This window comes from Colias eurytheme, chromosome 20, assembly GCF_061535395.1.
Source record: "Colias eurytheme isolate Ceu_HAF_F1 chromosome 20, ilColEury1 Martin Lab GWU primary, whole genome shotgun sequence".
Taxonomy (NCBI): Eukaryota; Metazoa; Arthropoda; class Insecta; order Lepidoptera; family Pieridae; genus Colias; species Colias eurytheme.
The window spans coordinates 3,003,019-3,030,467 of NC_142999.1; the positions used below are offsets into that span (position 1 = coordinate 3,003,019).

At 31.8% G+C, this 27,449-nt stretch overlaps 1 protein-coding gene across 1 annotated transcript in view; it reads right to left on the reverse strand.

Annotated features, from left to right (window-relative positions):
• The window catches only part of LOC149899536 (atrial natriuretic peptide receptor 1), a 137,890-nt gene extending 114,566 nt beyond the window's left edge, over nucleotides 1–23,324 (reverse strand). The window contains exon 1 of the mRNA XM_090113468.1: nucleotides 23,167–23,324. The gene's annotated coding sequence lies outside the window, so the exon portion shown is untranslated. The remainder of the gene's footprint in view (nucleotides 1–23,166) is intronic.
• Between the last annotated feature and the right edge of the window lie 4,125 nt (nucleotides 23,325–27,449).

Below are 27,449 nucleotides of genomic sequence, written 5' to 3' on the forward strand. Positions count from 1 at the left end.
GTCTGTCTGTTACTCAATCACGCCTTAACTACTGAACCAATTTGCATGAAATTTGGTATAGAGATATTTTGATACCCGAGAAAGGACATACGCTACTTTTTACCCCGGGACATAGGATAGGTTTTATTCCGGAAATCCCACGGGAACGGGAACTATGCGGGTTTTTCTTTAACTGCGCGGGCGATGCCGCGGGTGGAAAGCTAGTTTATCATAAACGATTTTGTAATTATACTACCTTTGGTCTATGACATTGTTTACAGATATACAGGCTTTCTAAGCGTTGGTACTTGGTAGGCGTAGTTTTGTAATAAAATAAGCTATTATTTTTTATTTCACTTTTATATATTTTAAACGAAATTATTATACTAAAAAAAATATTTTTACTTTAGATGCATTTAGCTTTATCATAAAATACATTATATTCTGTGAAAAGTAGGTAGGTAGGTATATATGTATTATGTAAAAAAAATATAATTTTCAAATGTAACAAAAAAGCGTATTTTTTAAAAATTGTATTATTTTTGAATGAATGATGAATGATATTTTACGAAATACCTCGGGTTACAATAGGTAGATATAGTCTGCATTTTTTATCCACTTTCATGCCTTACAAAGCGAATTCCACGTTTGCGCGGTTTTTACGTCCAAAAACAAGATTGAAACTTTTTTTAGTTTTAAAATTTAATAGGCTTTGGCATTCTTTCCGCGAATATTTTTAGATGATAGTGAAAAATATATATTTTGATACATTTTTTATTGACGTTGTAATTAATAATTTAATTATATTAATATCCTATTAATAGTCTATACTTACGCAAAAGTTTCTGATAATGTTTGTTACTCTTTCATGCATAAACAGCTGAATTGTCATAGATGGTCATAGTACCTACACATGGGCTATTTTTTATCCGTATAACACGCTAGTGAAGTCAGCAAGTGCAAATACATAAATTACAAAGTATTGTAAATTTAGATAGATATAAAAAAGAAAGATTACCTCGTAGGTATGTACTTTAATATCCTTTGACTCGAGTCAAGCAAAGGTACATGAGAAAACTTTAAAGCAATATTGGGAAGTAGGTCTTGTATAGAACTCTTATAATACATGATTGTAAGGGAAATCCTATCCGTCTGTATACGTTACTGAAAAATGAACTAAACACACTTAATCTTATATATAAAAATGAATCGCAAAATGTGTTGGTAAGCGCATAACTCGAGAACGGCTGAACCGATTTCGATAATTCTTTTTTTATTATATTCCTTGAAGTACGAGGATGGTTTTTATGTAGAGAAAACGTAAATATTATGTACCACGGGCGAAGCCGGGGCGGACCGCTAGTCTTTATATATAAAAATGAATCGCAAAATGTGTTGGTAAGCGCATAACTCGAGAACGGCTGAACCGATTTCGATAATTCTTTTTTTATTATATTCCTTGAAGTACGAGGATGGTTTTTATGTAGAGAAAACGTAAACATTTACCACGGGCGAAGCCGGGGCGGACCGCTAGTTTTAAATACTTTTATCCGCATATAGTCCGCAAGTTTGGTCTGCTCCAATCGCGTTAATGAAATTATGTAAACAATACGTAATTAAATATTTAAATATAATGTAAGTACTTACCTACTCAACGTTGACCAAAGACTCACTCTAATTTTATCTTGTTTTAAATTTAATCGATACAATATATAGTTCAATGATCAATCTTATAAGAAGAAATTCAGTCCATACATTAAAATCAAACACAATAAAACACCATACGAATTTCCAATAATATATTCTCTACTAATTTGCAATTAAATTGTAATCCCAAACAATATAGACAGATACTTTACCATATTTGAATTATTAATATCTCATATAATATGTAACAATACATTTGAAGGGTTTTATGCGTAAGACTCATTACATCGGAGATTATCTCCTTGGAGATTATTTATTCCGTCCTCCATCTTAGGATTATATTAATTACTAGTGGTCCGCCCCGGCTTCGCCCGTGGTACATATTTCGCAATAAAAGGTAGCCTATGTCCTTTCTCGGGTATCAAAATATCTCCATACCAAATTTCATGCAAATTGGTTCAGTAGTTTAGGCGTGATTGAGTAACAGACAGACAGACAGAGTTACTTTCGCATTTATAATATTAGTATAAAGTCGGGCGAAGTCGCGGGTGGAGAGCTAGTAATTAATAATTCATATACTTCAACATATTATGTTTTTATATTTATCTATGTACGAGACAAAAAAATAGAAACCACTGTGAATAATTAATAAGGTAATTATTCTTAAAAATACAGTTCCTTTAAAATTGGCCATTTTAAAATCCAAATAGCTAGGAATCAAGCTATAATAGTTAGATATAAATTGAATAAAATTACACTTAATTTTAGACGTTCAACAAAGGCTTTCAGTCCTTTGTTCAGAAGAGACAGTAAGTAATAGACATTATGAATTGGCTGTTAAAATAATTTGAATTTAATTTATTTTAAGTAAAAGGGCTTGAAAAGTGAAAAGGTTCATTCACAATTTCATGATGTGGCACATTTTGATTTATTGAATAATGATGGCTAATGTGAAAATAAATATTAAATACCACAATGAGATTCCATTCTACCTACATAGTTCTAGTTATAAAATGATTTGTTAACAATTTGCAGTCAGGGAGCCAATTCTACTAATACTTATTATATTAAATGCAAAAGTTTGTGAGAATGTGTATATATTGTGTTTGTTACTCTTTCACGCAAATACTACTGAACCGATTACAATGAAATTTAGCACACATATAGAGGGTAACTTGGATTAACACATGCGATAGGTTTTTTCCCGGAAATCCCACGGGAACGGAACTATGCGGGTTTTTCTTTGAAAACGCGGGCGAAGCCGCGGGCGGACAGCTAGTTTTAAACCAACTTCATATCAATAAATGAATACCGACGTTTAAACATGGTATAAATATGTTTCATTTCAGTAGGTTTGCAGTTATTTAAATTATCATGTAATATCACAGAATAATATAACTAGTAGCTGCTAGTATTATGCAGGTAAAACCATAGATAAAAGTAAAGCTATAATAACAAAGCTAGTATATAAGTCAAGCTAAATGTTATATAATACGAGTAAAGCCACAGAGCACAGCCAGTATACAAGTCGAGCTATTCAAGCGGATGATCCTTTCAATAGAGCATGCAGTCTCCTATAATGAGAAATTTCTGTTACATGAGCAAATCGGATTTTAGCATTACGATGAGGTCGAAATGGCTACGGTTATTTAACGAAGTTTATATCATAGTGGTTTAGGGTTAAGTGATAAGTCTGAATTTTGTACTGTTTTTGAATTCCTTACACAAAGGGTAAGGCCATTCTCCCATTACGATACTCACAGTAGATTCAAGTATCCTGCAAGTTTCGGAGACTAGTCGCCGCGGAGTATGTCACATACATTAATTGTATGTAGGCTCGCACACTACGCTACCGGTACAATGTATATGAGATATTCCGCGGCGACTAGTCTCCGAAACTTGCAGGTACTTGAATCGCCTGTGCGTATCGCAATGGGAGAATGGCCTAAAAGTCCCGCTCTATTACTAAGCCTCCGCTGTTTGTCTGTCTATCCGTGTCCAGACTGTATCTCATAAACCCTGATAGCTAGGAAGCTTAAATTCTATTAAAAGATCCCCATCAAAATCCGTCTTTGCATTTTCCTTAAAATATGATGATATATTTTATCAAAGCTACTAGCTGAAATTATTAGTCCAAAAATGTGCCTTCATATTTTTTATTTTTATATAAGTAGGTTAAATAAGTCGGTAACAATGGCTATAAAAGAAAATTAAAATTTCCAATGTTCACAATATCGTTACAGTCCTTTTAATAATTGGAAATATATGTATGTAAAATATGAATGTTAATTGGGGAGAAAACTTTTACAAACGCATTCGTCAGAGTTCGCTTTTACGACCGTAGTTTGGTTTATTGCTCACCCAAATTGTGTTAGCCAAAATAAAACAAAGCCCTTAATTCTGACTCACAATAGATAATACAAATTAGTATTATAAAGTTCGGGTGTATCAACATAAAGCTTACTAATTACGTCATTGTGGAGAAGCAAGGACGACACGTAGTCATAAATATTAACGTTAATCATACAATTTGTTCTTTGTTTCATTTTGACTATGGTAGACTCTTTATACATATTTGTAAAGAATTTTAACAATACTTCTGCTTAGAACGCACTACGCACACGCGTAGCGTAAAATCAATTATAACCAGAAGCCAATGCATTATATTAAATGCTAAAAATAGATCTGAATTGTTAATGTATTTAGTGACATTTGCTTTTCAAGAATCTTGCATGAATTTGCAATAAATATGTTGCTATTAGGACGATAGAAGGTCAGGTCTGTATAAATTGAGCTTGTTTTTTGGATCATTTATAAATCTTAGATTCTGCTAGATAAAATAATGTAAATGTGACGATTAAATCATTTGATGGTTTTGTCTATATCTTTATAGAAATGATTGCAATGTTAAAGAACCTATTAGAATTTAGATTTACAAGATATACGTATGTATCAAGAATACTTTTATCGGTTCTGAAGCTATTTTATAGTCGTTTTTTCTTTAGCTGCAGATCTCCCGCTGTTGCAGAAAATACATTTTAAATTTTATTTTATATTTTATAGTGTATAAATTTCTGTATTGTCGTTTCAAATTAATTATAGCAGCCTGAATGCAAACGTGTATATTTCCAAATATATTAATTTTTTATATTCACTGCGCTTAGTAATATTCTGCTTAGCAATTGATACCTAAATCTAACGTCTAGAATTTTATTGCACGTCGCAAAATGTGAACTTTTGAAATAGTGCCATATTTTTAATTCGAGAATATCGAGCATTTTTCCAGATCTTTTTTCGCACTTGTATTTTTGTAAATTCTACTTCTATTTTAAAAGCGAAATTTGGAAAAAATGGGTGAAAAAAAATGCACATCAGTCCTAGAAGAAAGTTTGCAAACAGAAAGACTAAACTCTGGATAAGCACAAAACTCAAAAGCTATTAAACATATTTTATCATCATTATTCACCAATTAATTCACAAGTCTAAAATCCTGCTATTTAATATTCTTTTTTAAAGTGAAACTTTTATTACATCGTCTCAAACTTTTTGGTCTGTGTAGCGCATGTCGCGTGTATCGCGGCTGCCGAGTAGGTATACCTACTCGGCAGCCGACTGACACGCGACATGCGCTACACAAAGCAGTGTTCGGAACCGTTCGAACAGTTTCACTTTTACCGTGGTTTCATAAAACCACACAACATTTTTTTTTTGTTAAATTGTTTCTCAAATACATACAAATGGGTGATAAATAAACAATGCATACTTTGCGTCTAAACTGCTCCAGAATCCAAGCAGGGGTGAACAAAACGACTCGGTTAAATAAAGTGCCCTCAGAGGTCCTTGAATGAAAAACACGTAAACACCGCTTGCTTCACCTTCTCGCAATTTTTAGGGGCGGTAACGTCAGCAGAAAAATTAATACATTTATGTTGTTATTTTTCGAAGTGAAACTTCTTTAGGTTTTACGTCATGCAGAAAGGCGACGATTTTGGCATATTTGAATCTTGTCTAAGAAATTTAACTTCTGACCCGTGAGCTCGGCACATACTCTCTTTTTTATTTTACACTGTTTTAATTTAATTTTTTACATTAAATAACACCTCTTTTAATTCCGAAAAGGTCCCGGGTATCCTATGAGCTTGATTTATGGGAACATATGATTATACCGTCAATTTTGATGTCAGTGATAAATTTTATGTTGGAACAAAACCTTTCGCCTAACATTTAGGAAACGATCTTAGTTTAGTTATATATATTAGCATATTATATAACATAATATAGGTACTATAAAATTATTGATGTACAATTTTGTCTCGAGTCTTCTGTTAATTGCTTATTGTATAAGATACTTAATTTGTATATTTTATTGTTATGTTAGGCAATAAATAATTATTTATTCATTGGTTATATTTTTAGCCGACCTTTCTGGCTGAGTTAAGCAAAAATTACATAAACATGTGGCATTTAGGTTTTAAAATATCGTAGGATTAGCTGGATTACGCGTTGAAATTGCCAAAATTACTTGTGAATTTATTATTGATCGATTCTTTAGAAACATAATTTAATAAGTACCAAGATTCTAGATATCTAAACTTGCTTTTTAATCAAATAAAAAATACAATTTGAAGAGCGAGAATAGGTAAGTATATGAAAAGAATCTAATGTCATTTTAAAATATATTTAAACTTTATGGATACCTACCTACTTTACCGAAATACATTTTTTTTATATGATCATTTTTATGCCGACAGTACCAGTAAGAACATTCAAAATGGCGCTTGGGATTTGACCCCGTCAAGTAAAACTTAGTAGACAGTAAACTTAACCTGGTTTTGGAGTTTTTAATGCACAATAGCTAAAAATATAACTTAAGTACCTACTGTAACTGTATACTGTAACTGGCTTAATAGCAATTCACTTAAAATAATTAGCAATTAAATGCACAAAGCAGAATTATGGGCAATCTTTCGTGAATTTAACGACGATGCTTAACTTTAAGACGGTTTTAAAATATTCCTATCTCTATCTTTCGCCTTAAACTGACAGAGATAGCTTCGGTAATGATCACATTACCTTCAGATTTTACTATGGCTCCTGATAACGAATTTAAACAGCAACGTAACTTACGCTAATAAAATATGTAAGAGGTAAAAGTATCTTTGCAAACTTACTAATATTCTCTTACTGTTTTCAACTATCACATAAATCATAATATATGATTTAAATTAGTAATACACAAGCTATACCTATGAGGCGGCGCGGCGGTCAACTCTGGATTCATCTAATTTTCATATTTCACACGAAGTATTTCTGTAATTATCAATTTTTCACTCCTGTTAAAAAAACAAGCTTTTACTCCTTTGATAAAAAGCTCTTCAGTTTTACGTTCAAATATTCTAACACATACTTATCTATACTAATATTATAAAGCTAAAGAGTTTGTTTGTTGGAAAGCGCTAATCTTGGGAACTACTAGTCCGATTTGAAGAATTCTTTCGATGTTAGATAGCTAGCTCATTTATCGAGGAAGGCTATAGGCCGGTATCATCACGCTACGACCAACAGGAAAGGAGCCCCGGGGGAAAAACCGCGCGGAGGAGCTACTTCTTTAGAAAGACTACAAACAGGGTCTAGAACTTGTAATATATAATACGGAACCTTGGTACGGAACAATAGAAGTACACACGATAATAATACACATTGAATGCAAGTATATTCTACTGCGTTTTAAACATAATCATATTACTCATAATATTATATTCTAGTCGCGAGCTGATAACAATTACTACAGTAACTTATAATATAGGTACTATTACGTATACAATTATTGGTTAGGCCTTGGCAATTTATGGTTGTACTTGGCATAGAACTTGAGCTATCAACTGATTAAATACATAAATAGAACTAATAGGTATTGTCGAAAGTAAAATGTTTGGTAGATAATTGAAAATGTCTATTTATTTCTAGCAACTTACGTGTATACTTAATATAAACAATTACTTAACTCTATATGTGACTTTATTAAAGGTTGATTACAATTTTAAAAGGTAGGAACGATTCTAATTTAAAGAAGATGGCAGTAAACAGTATAAATGTAAAGCAAATTCTGCTTTACATTTCAAAACCTTAACAAGCAAGGTCATATTAGTTGTATAGAACCTCAAAATAATAAAAATATGACTTTGTAGAGAGATTAATAAGTCCATATCAAAATACTATATAATATTTAATTTAAAAAATATTGTTTTCTTATCACCTTGTGTTACAGCAACAAAAGATCGTATAAATCGATAAACTAACCTACATTTACATTATTTGCACAGTCTTGTTGTTCGTTACGATATATTGTACAATGAACCGATCTCCATACTGTTATCTAATATTTAACTGTACCAAAACCGGCACAGTAGAATATCCATTATTATATACTAGAGGACCGCCCCGGCTTCGCCCGTGGTACATATTTCGCAATAAAAGGTAGCCTATATCCTTTCTCGGGTATCAAAATATCTCCATACCAAATTTCATGCAAATTGGTTCAGTAGTTTAGGCGTGATTGAGTAACAGACAGACAGACAGAGTTACTTTCACATTTATAATATTAGTATGGATTACCTACTATGTATGTAGACGACATTTTCTGTTAACATTATAATAATACTCGACACAATGATGATGTTACAATGACTGAATAATAAGGCTGGCTGAATTCCAAAAAATATTAAAAAAAATATTATGGTCTTTCGCAAACAATAAACATGATTTGGCAACCCTCATTTCTCAATACAGGATACATAAAAAATGTAAAAATTGTACAGAAAAAAGGAAAAGATAATGGACTGGAATGGAGGATTCAAATACATTGAATAAATTATTACGTGAATAAATTTTTGAGTCTATGGAATATTCAAATTTTATAGCATTCTAAATAGCTACTATACCTAGAGAAAGAAACATTTAGGCCACTCAAGTCTCAACTGAACTCTTACAAATCTTTAAGCTTAGAAAAAAAGGACTAGTATATTAAAATTGTTAATAAATTAGGGCCACTAAATGATAATACACTTAATATTTTTTTTTATTATACCCAACTATCATATTAGTAAGTATAAGTAAATTATAGATGGATGTACTTTCAAAGCCTTCCTTATAAAAAGGAAAAGGGTACTAATGGTATGTACCTAGGTGTCACTTATATCCTCTCTATGGCTAAATATATTATACACTAGCGGTCCGCCCCGGTTTCACCCGTGGTACATATTTATGTTTTCTCTACATAAAAACCATCCTCGTACTTCAAGGAATATAATAAAAAAAGAATTATCGAAATCGGTTCAGCCGTTCTCGAGTTATGCGCTTACCAACACATTTTGCGATTCATTTTTATATATAAGAAGATTGTATTGTGTATCTTCACTATATTCTTCCAACGATATTACAGAGAAAGCGTTCAATTCATTCACTTAATTTATTATTTTATCATCAAACCCGATGGACTTTGAACCTACTTACCGTTGTTAACTTAATAATAAATACTCTGTTACCATGACAACTTTGTGTTTCTTTCTTCATTTATAATATTAATATTTAATATTTGAATGTTATAACAATAATTATGCTAATCCGTGTCGAGATGAATGAATAGGTGTAACTAACCCTATTACGTGACATTGATAATATTTAAACTAAAGTTAATATTAAACAAATCGTGTTCAATATATTATTATTTATAACAAACCTATATTTATCAGACATAGGTTTGTACAATACCTGTGCCACGCGGTTTTACCCGCATTGCTCCGTTCCTATTTGTCAAAGCGTGATGATATAACATAGTGTAAGCCTTCCTCGAGAAATGGACTATTTAATTTTTCAAAACGGACGCAGTTACAGGCATTAGTGTGTTCTAGCAGACAAACAAACAAACTCATCAGCTTTATAATATTAGTATAGATTAATAAGCCGTGGTAAATCTTTGGCGAGCGAATATAGTAATTATAATAGTAATGAATATTATCTTCAACGACCTCTAAATAATCCTCTTGATATTCACAGCTACATAACTCTATTAAAGATAATTTATGAAACCAGGAAGTATATCAATGAATCATGCTACATATTAATAGTTTATAGTTGTGCATCTAATAAATATCATTCAATTAGTAAAGGCAATGAATCTATTTAAATTTGTTGTATGCAAATTATTTCAGTATATTTAATTGCCAAAAGCAATTAGAGCAATTTTAATCTTTAATTATTTGGAATCTGGAACACATCCATAAACATTTAAATAATTGAAAGTTGTGCATCTAATAAATATCATTCAATTAGTAAAGGCAATGAATCTATTTAAATTTGTTGTATGCAAATTATTTCAGTATATTTAATTGCCAAAAGCAATTAGAGCAATTTTAATCTTTAATTATTTGGAATCTGGAACACATCCATAAACATTTAAATAATTGAAAGTTTAGAATACAGCATACAGCATATATATAGTATTGGAATTACATTGTAATAAGGCAACACGATAATAAATAAGATAAGAAAACTATATATAGGTTAATAATAATATGTACTTATAGGATATTTATTCCGTACGTGTATTTGACACTAAATTCCTTTAAAACGGCTGAACCTTCTTCAATGAAACTATTTGTATGTTGTCGGGAGGTTTGAGCATAGTTTAGATTTAGAACACATCCGCGAGGAAGCAGTCGATACTGGTATGTAGTACCTATATTATAAAAAAGAGCTTGTGCCGAGCACACGTGTCATAAGTGAAGCTTCTTTGGCAAGATGAGAGGTATCTTTGAGATACCAAAATCAATGCCTTACTCCATGACGTGACGGTATTGCCATGGCATGACCTTGAAATTTTACTCACGACGAGCCTGAAAAATTTTCACTTCAAATAATGCATACATTCGTTTTTCATGCACTTTATAATAACAAGCGCAACTTTATGTGTGTACAATGTTTCTTTAGTTTAGCGTGTCTTGTTTTCGCGTGTGTCGTGTAAAATTTATAAAACTAATATTGTGGAAGTTTTATACATAAGCTTAAGTGGATAAGACAGCTTTTTTATATAAGAAAAGGGATATTATAAGAGATAAAAATTAAAAAGTATACTACATTTTTATGCCGTCCGAAGATTGAAGTTTAAGCAGACATCAAGTATGTTAATCCGTATACATATACTAATACCTACTGTCGCATAATCTACACAACTTTCTTATTTTTTGCAATTCACATGAATATTGTCAAACTAACTTATGGAAATAGGGATTAATTTATACCCACAAGAGAACTACATAGTTCAAACACCAATTACTTGAAGAAATGCTCTCTGCTAATTTCATACCATTACTAGAGAAGTCGAGTAGAATAATACGTAATATTTGAGTTGCATACAGCGAAATGGAAGCCATATTTTAATATCATTAAAATTAATTGTGTTCGTAAGCGCTTCATTTGACAGCTTCTGAACTAGTTTGTTGATTTAAGGTTTGAATTAAATTCACTGAAGGTTTCAAAGTCAAATATGTAAAACAACATTACCTATAGATATTACGCTTTCATATAAGAGTAAAAAAAATATATTTGATAATTCTGTACCTACAGTTGCTCTACAAAATAAAAATAGCCGTTTTCTCTGTTTCATATCTAATCTTTCTGTAAGTATCTTCTCTGTTTTTCGCATCTTTCTTCACTTATTTAAATTGTTAAAAAAGTGGGAATATAGATGTGAAGACAGTATTGATTGCCTAATGCCTATAAAGTATAAATTATATTGCAAGTGGTTCAAAAAACAACTAAATTAACTACATATCAATTATTCAAGAGCGTCTAACTTAACTACTAATTAAAAACTTATCTATTACCGACCTGTAATAATTGTTCCTTTTTACCTAACCTCATACAAGATCTACAACATAGATAAATAAAGTTTGTTCAAGTCAAGGTTCTTATATTTTATTCTTATAAACACGAATTTTATTCAATAGTAAAAAACGCAAGGACATCCGGATAAGCATTATATATATATAAGTTATTTTACATTTTTAGAATCGTCTACGTAATAATTATATTGTTATGTATGGAAAATATTATGTGTTTTTTTTAAAGCTTGTTAAAACACCCTTTTTAAATTCGTTTTATACGCATGAGTTGTTGTAGACGTCACAACGTTGATACAAAAAGTAATTTCTACCACATTTATCAGACTTTAAACAATTGACGAAGCATCTCAATCAATAAAAACGAATAGGCAGGATATTAAGATAATAGTAATATTTGTGATATACATATATCTACAGAAAACGTTTAAAATTAAAAGTATAGGTCCAAATGCACCTATCATAGCATCTATAAGTAATAATAGTCCGTTAACTAATGTATTAACAGACTTATTAACTGGTTTTGATCTATATAAAATTCCCAAAAATACGTAATAGATCAGTTTTATTGTAGAGCTCACTCAAACACAAATACAATTGAGAAACAGTTGCCACAATCTAAAACAGTTGATACAAAACATGAATAACTCAAATACTTCGTCATTGAATATCACACTGGATACTTAAGGTCAAGAAAATGTTCAAGGATAAAGCAATAAATCGTATGGAAACATTTGCAAAACAAAAAACTTTTTTCATCATGACACTCGACCCTTTTCATATGTCATGCGTCTCATAAGCTTGACTAGATGGTTAGGAGAGCTATTTTAGAAGACGGATCTCTTATAAGATTTAATATTATGTTTGATATAATTTTGTTACAAAATGACATCAAATTATAGAAAAAGTATCTTGTATTAATAAATATATTTTGGAAAAAGTAACTTGTACCTATAATTTTGTTATAGATGCCTTAAGAGCCCCTTGTACTGAAAGTTTAGGCATTTTAGGCACTGAGATGGCTCGCGCCCGCGTTGCGCAGGAGCCGGCGCGGCATGAACTCCGGTGACCTATGAAGGCGGGCGATTATGCCACAGTATAAATAAATCAGTAGTTCGATTTTATTTGCTATCGTAGGAATGTTGTTGATAAATAAATTTACTACTTATCCTATACCATTAAACGAGCAATATTTGCATATTTATATATTTGTTTGTATATATACAGTGTGGAAATTTTCGATGTGCCCTGAATGGAAAGTACTTGAAATACTAGGGATAGCAAATTTTTCTGAAAGGAAACATTCCTTTTTCAAATTTTATTTTATTATTCAAATCGATAGAAACAATATAAAAGATAATTTATTGTTAATTTCTCGTAAAAATTTTTTGGTCTATTTTATACATACATTTAAAGTTTAAAATGAAACTCTCGTTCTGGATACATTAATTTATTTTCTTCTGAAAATATTGGTAATAATAATTAAAAGTAAAACAAATAAAAAAGGCAAAATAATAATTGAATATAAGTATGTAATAAGTAAGTTAGTGTATTCAACCAACTTAAAAAAGTGTGACTATTTTACAACAATTTGAATAATAATCAATTAATGATTTGTATTATTGTATACAATATCGAAGCTTTTTAAGAAATGTATAAAATACTTTTTTATGAATTATTAATTATTATCATACATCATAATATTATGTTACCGGCAATATATTAAACCCTTCTTAGTAAATGTATGTTATTCCGAGAAACGGTCGGAATGAAATAAATTATATTCGTCACATTACCTATGATATCTTTAAATCTGAACTTTTCCTAAGTAGCAAATGTGGGTGGTTTTTGGGCTAGCGATTAACCAATATGAGGTCAAAACTAAAATCCAAGATGGCGCCGACGAAAATTTCAAATGTTTTCGTCATGGGTGTCATTTTCAAAAGAGTTGGAGTAGCTATTAATCAATATGAGGTCAAATCTAAAATCCAAAATGGCGCCGACGAAAATTTGACAAAATTTCGTCACGGGTGTCATTTTCAAAGAGTTGGAGTAGCTATTAATCAATATGAGGTCAAATCTAAAATCCAAAATGGCGCCGACGAAAATTTGACAAAATTTCGTCACAGGTGTCATTTTCATGGTTTTTGGGGTAGCTATAATTAACCAATATGAGGTCAAAACTAAAATCCAAGATGGTGTCGACGAAAATTTTACATCTTTACGGCATGAGTTTCATTTTCAAGGTTTTTGAGACAGCTATGTACAAATCCCCAATGTTACCGTCGATAATTTGGTAAGTATATTTTTCTTACAACCGTTTACATATTTTTCGAGCAGAATTCAGAAACCTTGAAAATGACACCCGTGACGAAAAGATGTAAAGTTTTCGTCCGCGCCATCTTGAATTTTAGTTTTGACCTCATATTGGTTAATAGCTACCCCAATAACCATGAAAATGACACCCATGACGAAAAGATGTAAAATTTTCGTCGGCGCCATCTTGGATTTTAGTTTTGACCTCATATTGGTTAATAGCTAACCCAAAACCCATGAAAATGACACCCATGACGAAAAGATGTAAAATTTTCGACGGCGCCATCTTGGATTATAGTTTTGACCTCATATTCGTTAATAGCTACCCCAAAAACCATGAAAATGACACCCATGACGAAAAGATGTAAGATTTTCGTCGGCGCCATCTTGGATTTTAGTTTTGACCTCATATTCGTTAATAGCTACCCCAAAAACCATGAAAATGACACCCATGACGAAAAGATGTAAAATTTTCGTCGGCGCCATCTTGGATTTTAGTTTTGACCTCATATTGGTTAATAGCTACCCCAAAAACCATGAAAATGACACCCATGACGAAAAGATGTAAAATTTTCGTCGGCGCCATCTTGGATTATAGTTTTGACCTCATATTCGTTAATTGCTACCCCAAGAACCATGAAAATGACACCCATGACGAAAAGATGTAAAATTTTCGTCGGCGCCATCTTGGATTTTAGTTTTGACCTCATATTGGTTAATAGCTACCCCAAAAACCATGAAAATGACACCCATGACGAAAAGATGTAAAATTTTCGTCGGCGCCATCTTGGATTATAGTTTTGACCTCATATTCGTTAATTGCTACCCCAAGAACCATGAAAATGACACCCATGACGAAAAGATGTAAAATTTTCGTCGGCGCCATCTTGGATTTTAGTTTTGACCTCATATTGGTTAATAGCTATCCCAAAAACCATGAAAATGACACCCATGACGAAAAGATGTAAAATTTTCGTCGGCGCCATCTTGGATTATAGTTTTGACCTCATATTCGTTAATTGCTACCCCAAAAACCATGAAAATGACACCCATCACGAAAAAAGTCAAATTTTCGTCGGCGCCATCTTGGATTGTTGTTTCATAAAAATAATATTTGTCATACTCATTGAATACAGATCAACCAACATCATAATAGTCTTTCTACTAGTACTTCAAAACTTTGCCGCTATTCCTATTCAATAACCCATAAAAAAGAGGATCTCAGGCAAGGTAATTTTTAAAACATAATTTTAAATCACTACATAGTATAAAACAAAGTCGCTTTCACTGTCCCTATGTCCCTTTGTACGCTTAAATCTTTGAAACTACGCAACGGATTTTGATGCGGTTTTAATAGTTCTTTCGATTCCCGGTCGAAGAAAATGAATTTTTGAAAATCTTTGAATGCAGTTCTATTTCTTTTTAAAAATAAAGGATATTTGCTATCTCCAGTATTTCTAGTACTTTCACCCAGGGCCCATCGAAAATTTCCACACTGTATTTACAAACAAATATATTAATATGCAAATATTGTTCGTTTAATAGTATAGAATAAGAAGTTAATTTATATTTACAACAATAATCCTAGGATAACTAACAAAATCAAACTACTGATTTATTTATACCGTGACATGCTCGCCGTTTTACTCGCCGCTCGGTTCTAATACGCGAGCGGCGACTGCAACGTGGTCGGGAGCAAAACTAGCACAGGTCCTCCTTCGATGACGTCCGGCTGGACTCTGGCGGCACTGACGTGGTGCGCGCGAGTCGCATTTTACGTATTATATTTTATATAGAAAAAAATAAGGGCTAAATTAAAAATCTATCCAAAAATTTCCCTGTAAAACCTGATTAGTAAATGAAATGTCAAATTTTCATAAACATAGCGTTCCCCTAATTCTCATAAAACTGATTATGCTTTTAAAATCGATGTTACTTCTGATTTTTTTTTGATCGAGTCAAATGTTTAATATTGTGTTTTTATCCAAAAAAGTCACTAGATCAAACGTTTATCTGTGCTATATATTTTTTTAGGATTTTAAATATGATGATTTCTATCCAAAAACCATGATTTAGAAACATACATTTCGGAGCAGGGCCCCTTAAGCTTACCGGTGGTAAATTATTATTTATCTGTATTTTGAATCGTCAAAAGCGCTTCAAAACGAAGCCTAGTTGGAAACATGTTTGAGTTTGAGTTTTATTAAGGCTATCCAACACCGAAAGAATTTTTCAAATCGAACCAGTAGTTCCTAAGATTAGTGCGTTCAAACAAACAAACAAACTGTTCAGCTTTATAATATTAGTATAGATGTCATAATTTTTGAAGCGTAGGTTTACTTTCACAAATAATTTCTTTCTTAACATACCTATAAATAAGTAAGTTAAATTCAAATATACCGTCATTATAGTATTGTGTCGAAAGTCATGTGTCTAAAGATACCTAAGCATACTTCACACATAAATTTAACGCTATGTAATGTATTTTCTTTTTATTCAAGTTCATACGAATGACGTCATTCAACAAAAAGTGGTAGATATAACATAATTACAAATTCCATGATAAATAGTCCCTCGACATTTATTAATAAGTACAGTACTATTACTCTACCAATTTTAAACACTTTTAGAATTGAGAATTGATTTAGAATTGTCTTTAAAAACAGATTATGTTTTATGACATAGAAATTAACGAACATACGAAACAGACATAAAAAGTAACTATTATTTTAAGTTTAAAATAATACTTTTTATGTCTGTTTATTATAGTTATAATCTTCATTATTTACGTCAATAAACTTTTAGCCATATTTGTCCTACATATAGATTACTAGATTTCCACCCGCGGCTTCGCCCGCGTTTTCAAAGAAAAACCCACATAGTTCCCGTTCCCGTAGGATTTACGGGCTAAAACCTATCCTATGTGTTAATCCAAGTTGAAATCCAGTTTATAGAGGGTTATATGTGTGCTAAATTTCATTGTAATCGGTTCAGTAGTATTTGCTTTAAAGAGTAACAAACACACACACACATCCTCACAAACTTTCGCATTTATAATATTAGTAGGATAACTAATATCTACTTTATTACTGTACAAATAGGTAAAAAAAACAGCTAAAAACCCATCACATTGTCTCTTTATACTTATGTTAGGACTATACATCTATACTTATACTAGCGGTCCGCCCCGGCTTCGCCCGTGGTACATGTTTACGTTTTCTCTACATAAGAACCATCCTCGTACTTCAAGGAATATAATAAAAAAAGAATTATCGAAATCAGTTCAGCCGTTCTCGAGTTATGCGCTTACCAACACATTTTGCGATTCATTTTTATATATAAGATTATAAAGAGGAAAGGTTTGTAATTATGTATGTATGTATGTATGGTTTTCACGCATAAACTACTGGACCGATTTTGATGAAATTTGGCACATACAATCTTTAGACCTTGAGAAAGAACATAGGCTACCTTTTATTGCGAAATATTTACCACGGATGAAGCCGGGGCGGACCGCTAGTAAAATACAAACTCCAAACACGTTTGATTATGTAAAATAATTGCCAAGTGATAATTTTCACTACATTTTATAACCGACAATTAACGTTTTTTAATTACAATCATTTGCGATTTATTTTTAAAATAAACAGCTATTTTGGGATCACGACTACGTAATAACGAGTTCAAAAATGTCCGAATTTTCGATATTTTGCGGTCAATTTTATATCTTGCGATATTTTTAACCCACTCGACGGGTTGAGCAATTTTGTGTCTCACTTATTTTATGAAGCTGGTATTAATCTATACTAATATTATAAAGCTGAAGAGTTTGTTTGTTTGAACGCGCTAATCTCAGGAACTACTGGTCCGATTTGAAATATTCTTTCGCTATTAGATAGCCCATTCATCGAGGAAGGCTATCTTATCTTAATCTTAATACTATTATAAAGGCGAAAGTTTGTATGGATGTATGGATGTATGGATGTATGGATGTATGGATGTATGGATGTTTGTTACTCTTTCACGTAAAAACTACTGAACCGATTACAATGAAATTTAGCACACATATAGAGGGTAACTTGGATTAACACATAGGATAGTTTTTATCCCGGAAATCCCACGGGAACGGGAACTATGCGGGTTTTCCTTTGCAAACGCGGGCGAAGCCGCGGGCGGAAATCTAGTAGGCTATATATCATCACGCTAAGACCAACAGGAGCGGAGCCACGCGGGTGAAACCGCGGAGCGCAGCTAGTATAATATATTAAAGTGGTTTTTATATGAATTAGAACTTTAGTTTCATAATTATCTTATTTAGAGTGCAATGGAAAATTTCTGTACGAGTTAATGACGTAAGATTTCATTTTGTTATCGCAATTCTTGTTTTTTGCAACTTGTGAGAAACTGCATAAGTTTTAATCCTAATATGGAAACTTAAAAAAGGAAGTAACAGAAATCAAGAGCAAACAGTTACACTTAGTAGGTAGGTGCTTAATTGAATGTATATGTCCCAAACTTGATACAATTTTAAGCTGTTATAATTAAATTTAAAACATGATTTATTCATGAATTTGTAGTTCCTACGAGTTACCCCCTAAACTATCCAAGGTTTGGAATTTAGTTGACTAATTATGACAATTTTAATCGGTAATAATAAGACTTGTTAAGTGCTTATATTCTCCTCTGATTACATAATGTTAGTGTAGAATACATTGCCTAATATACAGATAAAAAACACCACATTCAAATTACATTAGTGGAAAATTTTGCATACAATTCTTATTACAATAAATATCTATGCATATCACTACATAGTATAAAACAAAGTCGCTTTCTCTGTCCCTATGTCCCTTTGTATGCTTAAATCTTTAAAACTACGCAACGGATTTTGATGCGGTTTTTTTAAGAGTGATCAAGAGGAAGGTTTTAGTATATAATTTATTAAGTTTTAGACAAAGTGGGCGAAGCCGCGGGCGGTAAGCTAGTAAATAAATAAATTAAAATAAACTTGTAAGTCATTTAAAGTGCGCTGCATGCTCTGATTTTCGTACTCATTAATAAGACAAGACTGCCTTTCATTTTTAATACAGGTTTTTTGTTCATGTAGGGCACTTTTCTTTTAAATTTAGCTCATGTTATTCCCTCACATATGTTTAAATGCACAATCGAATATATAAAACCAGATGTGACCCGCGGTTTTACCCACATTGCTTCACTTCTATTGGTCTTAGTGATGATATTATATTCCTGAGATTAGAGCGTTCAAGTAAACAAACTATAATATTACTTACTATAGATTATTGCAAGCAACTACGTTTCTCATTAACGGAATGTAGATAAGAAATTTATTCGCGTCCATACTGTATTATATCGATTAAAGACTATCTATTAATCCAATATAATATATAAGTCCAATATAGAACATACACTATGTGCATATAAACTATGTACCTATATCTATACAGTTTATAATAAATCTGTAGAGAGGCCAATTCTGTACATGAAATATATTAAAAAAAAAACTATGAAGGGGTGATAAGGGATCGCTACTGATGCCAAAAATGCAATCAGTAAAATTTTTGTCTGTCTGTCTGTCTGTCTGTCTGTCTGTCTGTCTGTACCTATATTCGTTATAGAAACAAAAACTACACGACGGATTTTAACCAAATTTGGCACAATTATTCTTCATACTCCTGGGCAGGTTAAAGTAAAAGAATCATGTAAATCGGTGTAGAAACACCAAAGTTATACATGAAATACGCTATAAGTCATCGTGCGTGAATTACATGCCATAAGGATTATTTTTGTGTATCAGTTGCCGCGTTCGACGCGCTTCGCGGCGGGAGCTATAAAAAGGCGGCGGGTCTGCACCCGTTTCGCGTTGTCATGGCATCACGTGTGAACGGCTGAACCGATTTCGATAATTCTTTTCTATTATATTCCTTGAAGTACGAGGATGGTTCTTATGTAGATAAAACATAAATATGTACCACGGGCGAAGCCGGGGCGGACCGCTAGTGTATAATAAGTGCAATAGATGTGGAAAGGTCAATAAACAGTCAAGTCTATTATTTTTATTTTGCCAATATTTTCTTAAGTTTCTACCTGTGTTTATTTATTTGGTATAAAAGGTATAAAATATACAGTTTTGAGTATTTTAATATTAGTTTACAATTGTTGAAACATTCGTTGAATATCGTATTAAAATGCATTTTAAAAATGTACTACAATTGGCAATCCTTCGATATTTTACAGTTAAAATATTATGTTATCTGATAGGTACTTTATTGAACGAATAAGTTTTAATCAGGGATTAAAAAAATCAGCCCTAACATAAGTTAGTATCAACACTCTAATCTTGTTATTGTCCATTGTTATCAACCCAATATAGACTAACCACAACTTTGATAAAAATACTTATTTGGACAATCTATACACGAAATTGCATACAAATCCGTTATGTTCAATGTTATCTATCAAAGTTATCAACATACAAACAACTGAACATACATAACTATTTGTGTATAATATTTGCAGAGCGGTAAAGTTTTTGATCAATCAGGCAAACTGATTTATTTGAGAGTGAATATTGTCAACGCTAAAGAGAGTGATAAAAATACCTACAGTTTTATAACGCAACTTTGCATCACGGCTTCGCTTGTTCTTTTTGCAAGTATAACTACACTATCGAAGATTAGTCGTACCAACTCAGAAACCAAGCACAAGGCATTGCTGAAGATCATCACACGATCAAATGCATAGTTTACGATTATTTAAAAGACAGACAAACATTAATTTTTACATAGGTACAGAGATTCAATATATTAAGGGCTCAAGGCATTGCTGAAGATCATCACATGATCTAAATGTATTACGATTTTTTAAACCCTATTTTATACAGACAAAAATATTTTTTTATATATCTACATGTAACATATTCTATGTTGAATTGTATTTACTTATTTTATGTAACTTTAAGCAACCATCGTTGCATAAATCTTGAATAATACAGTATAAAAATTTAAAATGCACTATGATATCTGTTCATCTTTAATTTTATGCAAGCTTCCTAATTATAGCTTATATATATATATATATATGTTACGTGTTAGTCATTGCCAGACTTTAGGAGGTTAAACACAGATTATATTTGAAGTGATGACATTGATAGATTTTTCTAGAAATATATTTTATGAATACTATAAACCTGTTTCAGTTTGGCAGGATTATATTGATATGACATACTAGCTTATAAAATGATTTAAGACTTGCTCATTAAATGCCACGGTTGCAAACTTTTACGATTTAAACTTTTTACTATCTATTATTTAACTGAGAACTCTATGCGTTACCAACTAGGGTGCGTAATTTCAATTGTACATAGTTTTAACTGCGACTGTTCGTGAATAAATTCTTAATCTTCTTCTTCTTGTCTTCTTATCTTATATATATAAAAATGAATCGCAAAATGTGTTGGTAAGCGCATAACTCGAGAACGGCTGAACCGATTTCGATAATTCTTTTTTTATTATATTCCTTGAAGTACGAGGATGGTTTTTACGTAGAGAAAACGTAAATATGTACCACGGGCGAAGCCGGGGCGGACCGCTAGTTTCAAATAAAGATGAACTTCGATCTACAGTTAATACCTACCTACAATGCCAATTTTAGTATAAAAGGGGCGTCTTTTTTGTTTTTAGGACGCCGATCGATCAAACCTTGTTCTTTTAATATAAAATAGTGTAATAAAATAAACTTACTATGACATTACGATTGTATATCTTCCCCTAAACTAAGTCTGAACTAAGTTATGAGATTTCTGTTACCACAGACTACTAAATAGTTACTACGTAGGTAATAATAAGACGTTGATATTATATTATTTAGTCGTATTATCCGATACTCAAACTAGGTACGCTAAGGACTAACTTGGAACTGCAGTATTCCTCTAGAGAGGCAAATTGAAGATTATACTAGTAAACTTTATCTTCGTTGCCTCTCTGTTACCAGGCTTAACAGTACATAGTATAAAACAAAGTCGCTTTCCGTCGTCTGTGTGTTTAGATTTTTAACTTTAAAATAACGCAACAGATTTTGATAGGTAGGTAGGTGTTTTAAAACTTTTTGTATTTATTTTATTAGGTTTTAGACAGAGCGGACGAAGCCGCGGGCCGAAAGCTAGTAGTAGTAAGTATAATAATATAACTTATAGGCCTGGTAACAGTAGGCGTACCTACCTATAAGGTACCATGATATATGATTAGTTACGTATTGTTACATTCAATTTCTTTATCCATGTCCTTACAGCGTGACTTGAGAATAGGTATTTAAGATAAGAATTCTCGTATTTTATATGATTATTATATAATAAAATAAAAGAGTGCACAATATTATTGTTCCAAAACGCAATAAAATTCTTACATTAAAATAGACTTTTCCAGTTTTAAAGTGTGCGTTGTTGCCAGATTTTTTTAATTCTAAGGAAATTAATTATCATAATTGTATTAGTTATCAGAGATCAGCATTAAGAAAATACCTATATTTTTTCAAATGTCAAATGTTTTACAAAATTTTCCATTTAGATTTGGTTATATTACTCAGTAGGTAACTAGGTAGTTACTTACCAGTTAGAATAGAAAAAAAACGTTCAATTAGATTCACCAATAAGTACCTACCTACCTACAGTAAAATGTTAAAATTCAAGATGTTGGAATTGTTTCTTATTTGAAGTAGGTAAGTACCTATTTAATAATATTGAAGGAAATTAATTTCGCTTCATGTTGCATAGGTACTTCTAAAAACACATCCCTACCTAGTACCTACCTAAATTACATTATTTTGTCGTTACTGAGCATCAAACGCGGACCGACTTGTTGCAAAAATTGTAGATAAGACGCAAATTAGCGTCTTGCAATAAAACCAAAATTATGAAAATAATAGCAGTCTCATTGTTACAAAGTACTATAAAATTACTTACCCGTATATCATTAACAAAAAACACAATTGCAATGAAGTTTTTATAAATAATAACTACCTACGTAGATTAAAATAAATTACCTATTGAATTTATACTAGGTAAGTAGTTAAGTACCTACTTATTTTCATAAGTAATACGTGAAATATCTTCAAAGTATAGAATAGAAATAGATTATGACTAAGCTCATATTGATTAGAATAACTAATCATATTGAATATAAAAACCGAAAATTTTCATTTTCCACGCTCTATGGTATAAATTATAACATATTTTATGGTACGGCCACCGCTTTTAAGTAGGTATAAATATATTTCCAATACTCCAAAATAATAATCTTGATAAACAAACCACCACACAAACACTTATTGTTAAAACGTCACGTTATAACTTCACTCTAGAACACTAATTAAAACTTTATAGTCTTTTTTTATGACGCGAAGAGGTTATGTTTTGTCGAGCGAATTCCCGCGAAAACACACACGCGCAACGTTCACCCTCCCTCAAGTCTAAATAGCGACTGACTTCTGGTTGTCGATGTCTGACGTTTCGAATTTCAATATTCTGTGGACTATGAACAAAGTCACAGACATGTATCATTCCAAATTCAAATTGGATTTGTAATACTGGCAGGCAATTGAAAAAAAATACAATCGTTCCGTTTTAGATTATCTGTATTTTTTTCACTGTCTTCTAAGATTTGAATTGATGAATTTTAAGTTTCAAGAGTTGTGAAGTTTTGTGTAAAATGTAATATGCGCAAAGGCTTATTGAATCAACTTTATTCTAAAGGATTATTATATATTATAAATAGGTACATACTTGGGTATGTACCTATTTATAATGTAAAATAATTTGGAAAATCCAAAAGTGCACGCCTCATAATTTTTTTTAATAAATATTTATTAATTATTATTTTTGTTTATTTAATAACAATTAAACCACATCGAATCAGACCCTGAAAAATGAAAGGGTTCTATTCCTGAGCATACTCAAGCGTAAGAGAAAAAAAAAGACTCGATTAGTAAAGTATTTCGGTCGCTATCGTGTTAACAAGAAAAAGGATCCGCACATACAGACACACGGACGTCCAAGACAGAACTTTTTTAAACTGTTTTTTAACTAGTTTAAATAACAAAAATGACATCAAAAATATCATGAACGTTAAAAATAGTGTTTTTTCTTGATATGTGTGTGTATGTATTATCTTACAAGTGCAATGTATGATACATAAAGACATTTTAAGTTTGAAAAATCAGATGTTTTGCGCGAAGTGACAGTAGTACCCACCTCAACGCTTCGCTTATGAGGCGTGCAATAATTACTTAGGTATTTCTTTTTAAACTAGGAGAATGTAGGTAGGATATGGTTTCTAGTTCGAATAAAATTTATTCACCATGCAAAAAACTGATACGATTCTACATACCTACTTATTACAATAAACCGTTTGTTAGATGATACCTACTACGTATAATGTATTTTCATTACAATTCAAATTTATCTATTATCTAATGTTTTCTAATAATTATCTATTATCTAATAATTTAATTAAAAAGTCGTTTTAAAAACTTTGAATATTTGGTAAAGACCTTCCTACAATTTTGTATCCATCCAAGTTACATCGAACTCACTTCTCTAAACTTAGTTAAACTTTAAAGTATGTTTCAATCTGTATGTTATTTCTGTATCAAGATTTCAGTTGAACAATATGACGTGTTCACGTGTCTTTCTTGCTGTAAACTTCAAGAATCGTATCTAATAGCATGGCTCTTAAATTTTAATATGTCCCTTTGTATGCTTAAATCTTTAAATTGATGCGGTTGCGGCTTAGGTTGCGGCAATGGATTTTGATGCGGTTTTTTTAATAGATAAAGTGATTCATGAGGAAGGTTTTAGTATATAATTTATTAGGTTTTAGACGAAGCGGGCGAAGCCGCGGGCGTTAAACTAGTATATAAGAAAACGAAGTCCCCTCAAATGTAAATACATAGTACGTATTATATTATCACTGGTAATACGAACGCATTTTCAATTTTCAATTTTATTTTTACTTTATTAGGAACTTACTTTTCATGGCTTTTCAAAAATTACTTTTTACCTTATTACTTTCAAAAAGTAACCTAAATAAAAATAAAGTATAATTCACAAATTTTCGTATAAACAACATTTTAAATTAACTTATTATGCGTGGCTTGTGTAATATATCTCGTATCCAATTAAAATTACCTTTGAAGTAAGGGAGATATGAAAAATCTCATGTTTAGCAATTTTTTCATTATCAGTGACGACATTTTTAATATTTGCGTCATAAAACAGTTATGTTGGCGGCTAGTCATCAACATATTACGAGAATGAAATTAGATTGCATTATATTATAGATGCATTTTATATACTTAGGTAGATCTAGCCGTCCGTATTGGCTTCGCCCGTAGGAGGTACATAATGTACTTGCACTGTGAATTTTTAAATCAGTCCATTAGTTCCGGAGATTAGCGCGTAAAACAAACAAATAAACATTTCATAGAACTAGCAGCCCGCCTTGGCTTCGCCCGTGGTATGACCTTTAGCAGGGGTCACATACATATCCAACGGGGATAGATTGAAATCAGTTTATTAGTTCCTGAGATTAGCGCGTTCAAACAAACACTATTTTCAGCTATATATTTTTTCACTGATTAAGCGAGGCGTAATCTTATCTTATCTATAATATAAAAATGAATCCCAAAATGTGTTGGTAAGCGCATAACTCGAGAACGGCTGAACCGATTTCGATAATTCTTTTTTTATTATATTCCTTGAAGTACGAGGATGGTTCTTATGTAGAGAAAACGTAAACATGTACCACGGGCGAAGCCGGGGCGGACCGCTAGTCTTCTATAATATAAAAATGAATCCCAAAATGTGTTGGTAAGCGCATAACTTGAGAACGGCTGAACCGATTTCGATAATTCTTTTTTTATTGTATTCCTTGAAGTACGAGGATGGTTCTTATGTAGAGAAAACGTAAACATGTACCACGGGCGAAGCCGGGGCGGACCGCTAGTAATTAATAAACGACAGACAAAACGTGATGAGCCCTTAACTAAAGGACCTGTCAGTGTACGAATGCTGACCCTTATTAATATCGTATAATTATTTGGGAATGGAATGTTTTTGTTCGGAAAATTTCTGATGTATGCGTATAGAATGATTGAAAAATAACTGTCTTTTCAATAAAATATTGTTAAAAATAAAAATATATAATGAGATGAATGAGATGAAAAATGAGATGAACTTATGATATAAAAATCAATTTATTGTCATCAATCCTTGATAACTGCGAAAAAATTGAATTAAATCTGTCCGTTCACAGTGAGTCGGTTACATACAAATATACAGGTTAAGTTTTTACCAGGGTGGTGGCTTATGGCATGTGCCTATAGGAAGCTCGTGTCCCAGCAGTGGGAACGTGTAGGGCTGATCATGATGATGATAATAAAAGCGTGTTAAAAGGTCAGTTATCGACAACTACAGAAGTAAATAACCATCAAATATCTAATTACAATTCGATGACTGTATACTGCACTGAATTTTATATCGTGGGAACAGAAAAAGTTTCACAAAAAATATCAAAATGTTTTTTGCTGTTTCAAATGTCATTGACATCTGGAAGTGTGTGGATAATGCTCCAATAGCTGCAATAGCTCAATTCACTGCACACGAATTGATCGGAAATGTAATTGTAATAAAACTGTGCCCCGCGGTTTTGCCCGCATTGCTCCGCTCGTATTGGTCTTAGCGTGATGATATCTAGCCTATAGCCTTCCTCGATAAATGGGCTATAATCTAACAGTCAAATCATTTTTCAAATCCGACACGTGGTTCTTGAGATGCTTAGTGCTTTCCAAGAAAGTAGACAACATAAATCATGAGGCAGCGCGAAAAAAGATTTTTTTTTCAATTAATTATGACTATTTTGAATTAATAACCGACTTCCAAAAAAACGAGGAGGTTATCAATTCGGCCGGTATAATTTTTTTTTTTTTTTGGATGTATGTACACCGATTACTCCTAGGTGTCTTAACCGATTTACGTGATTCTTTTTTTGTTCGATGCGGGATGGTGTCGAATTGGTCCCATAAAAATTTTATTCGGATAGACCCAGTCGTTTTTATTTTATGAGCATTTTTGTCTGTACTCGATGACTTCATTGAAATGTAGCAAGTAACTTTGATTCACTTCCCGGTAACCGATTGAGCTGAAATTTTGTATATGTACTTATGTAAATTGGATAGCGATGAAACATTATCATGACATAGAGCTGATTTGATGATGGAATCGGAAGGTGGCCTTAGGAACTCAGTAATATATTGACTCAATTATATCGAGATTGGCCTCGTTTGATTCGTGTTGATAAATACACTAAAAAGTATTAAATAAAAATAACTGCGTTAAAAACAACCGACTTCATAAACAGAAAAGTAAAAAATAAAAAAGATTTGATATTATTAATTACTACATATTATTTAGATGTGCTATTTATTAAATAGGTTTGAAGTCGGTGCCAAACACTAGTATTAAGCCCGTGCACCGACATCAAACCTTTTTAGTAAATAGCACATCTAAATAATATGTAGTAATTAATAATATCAAAT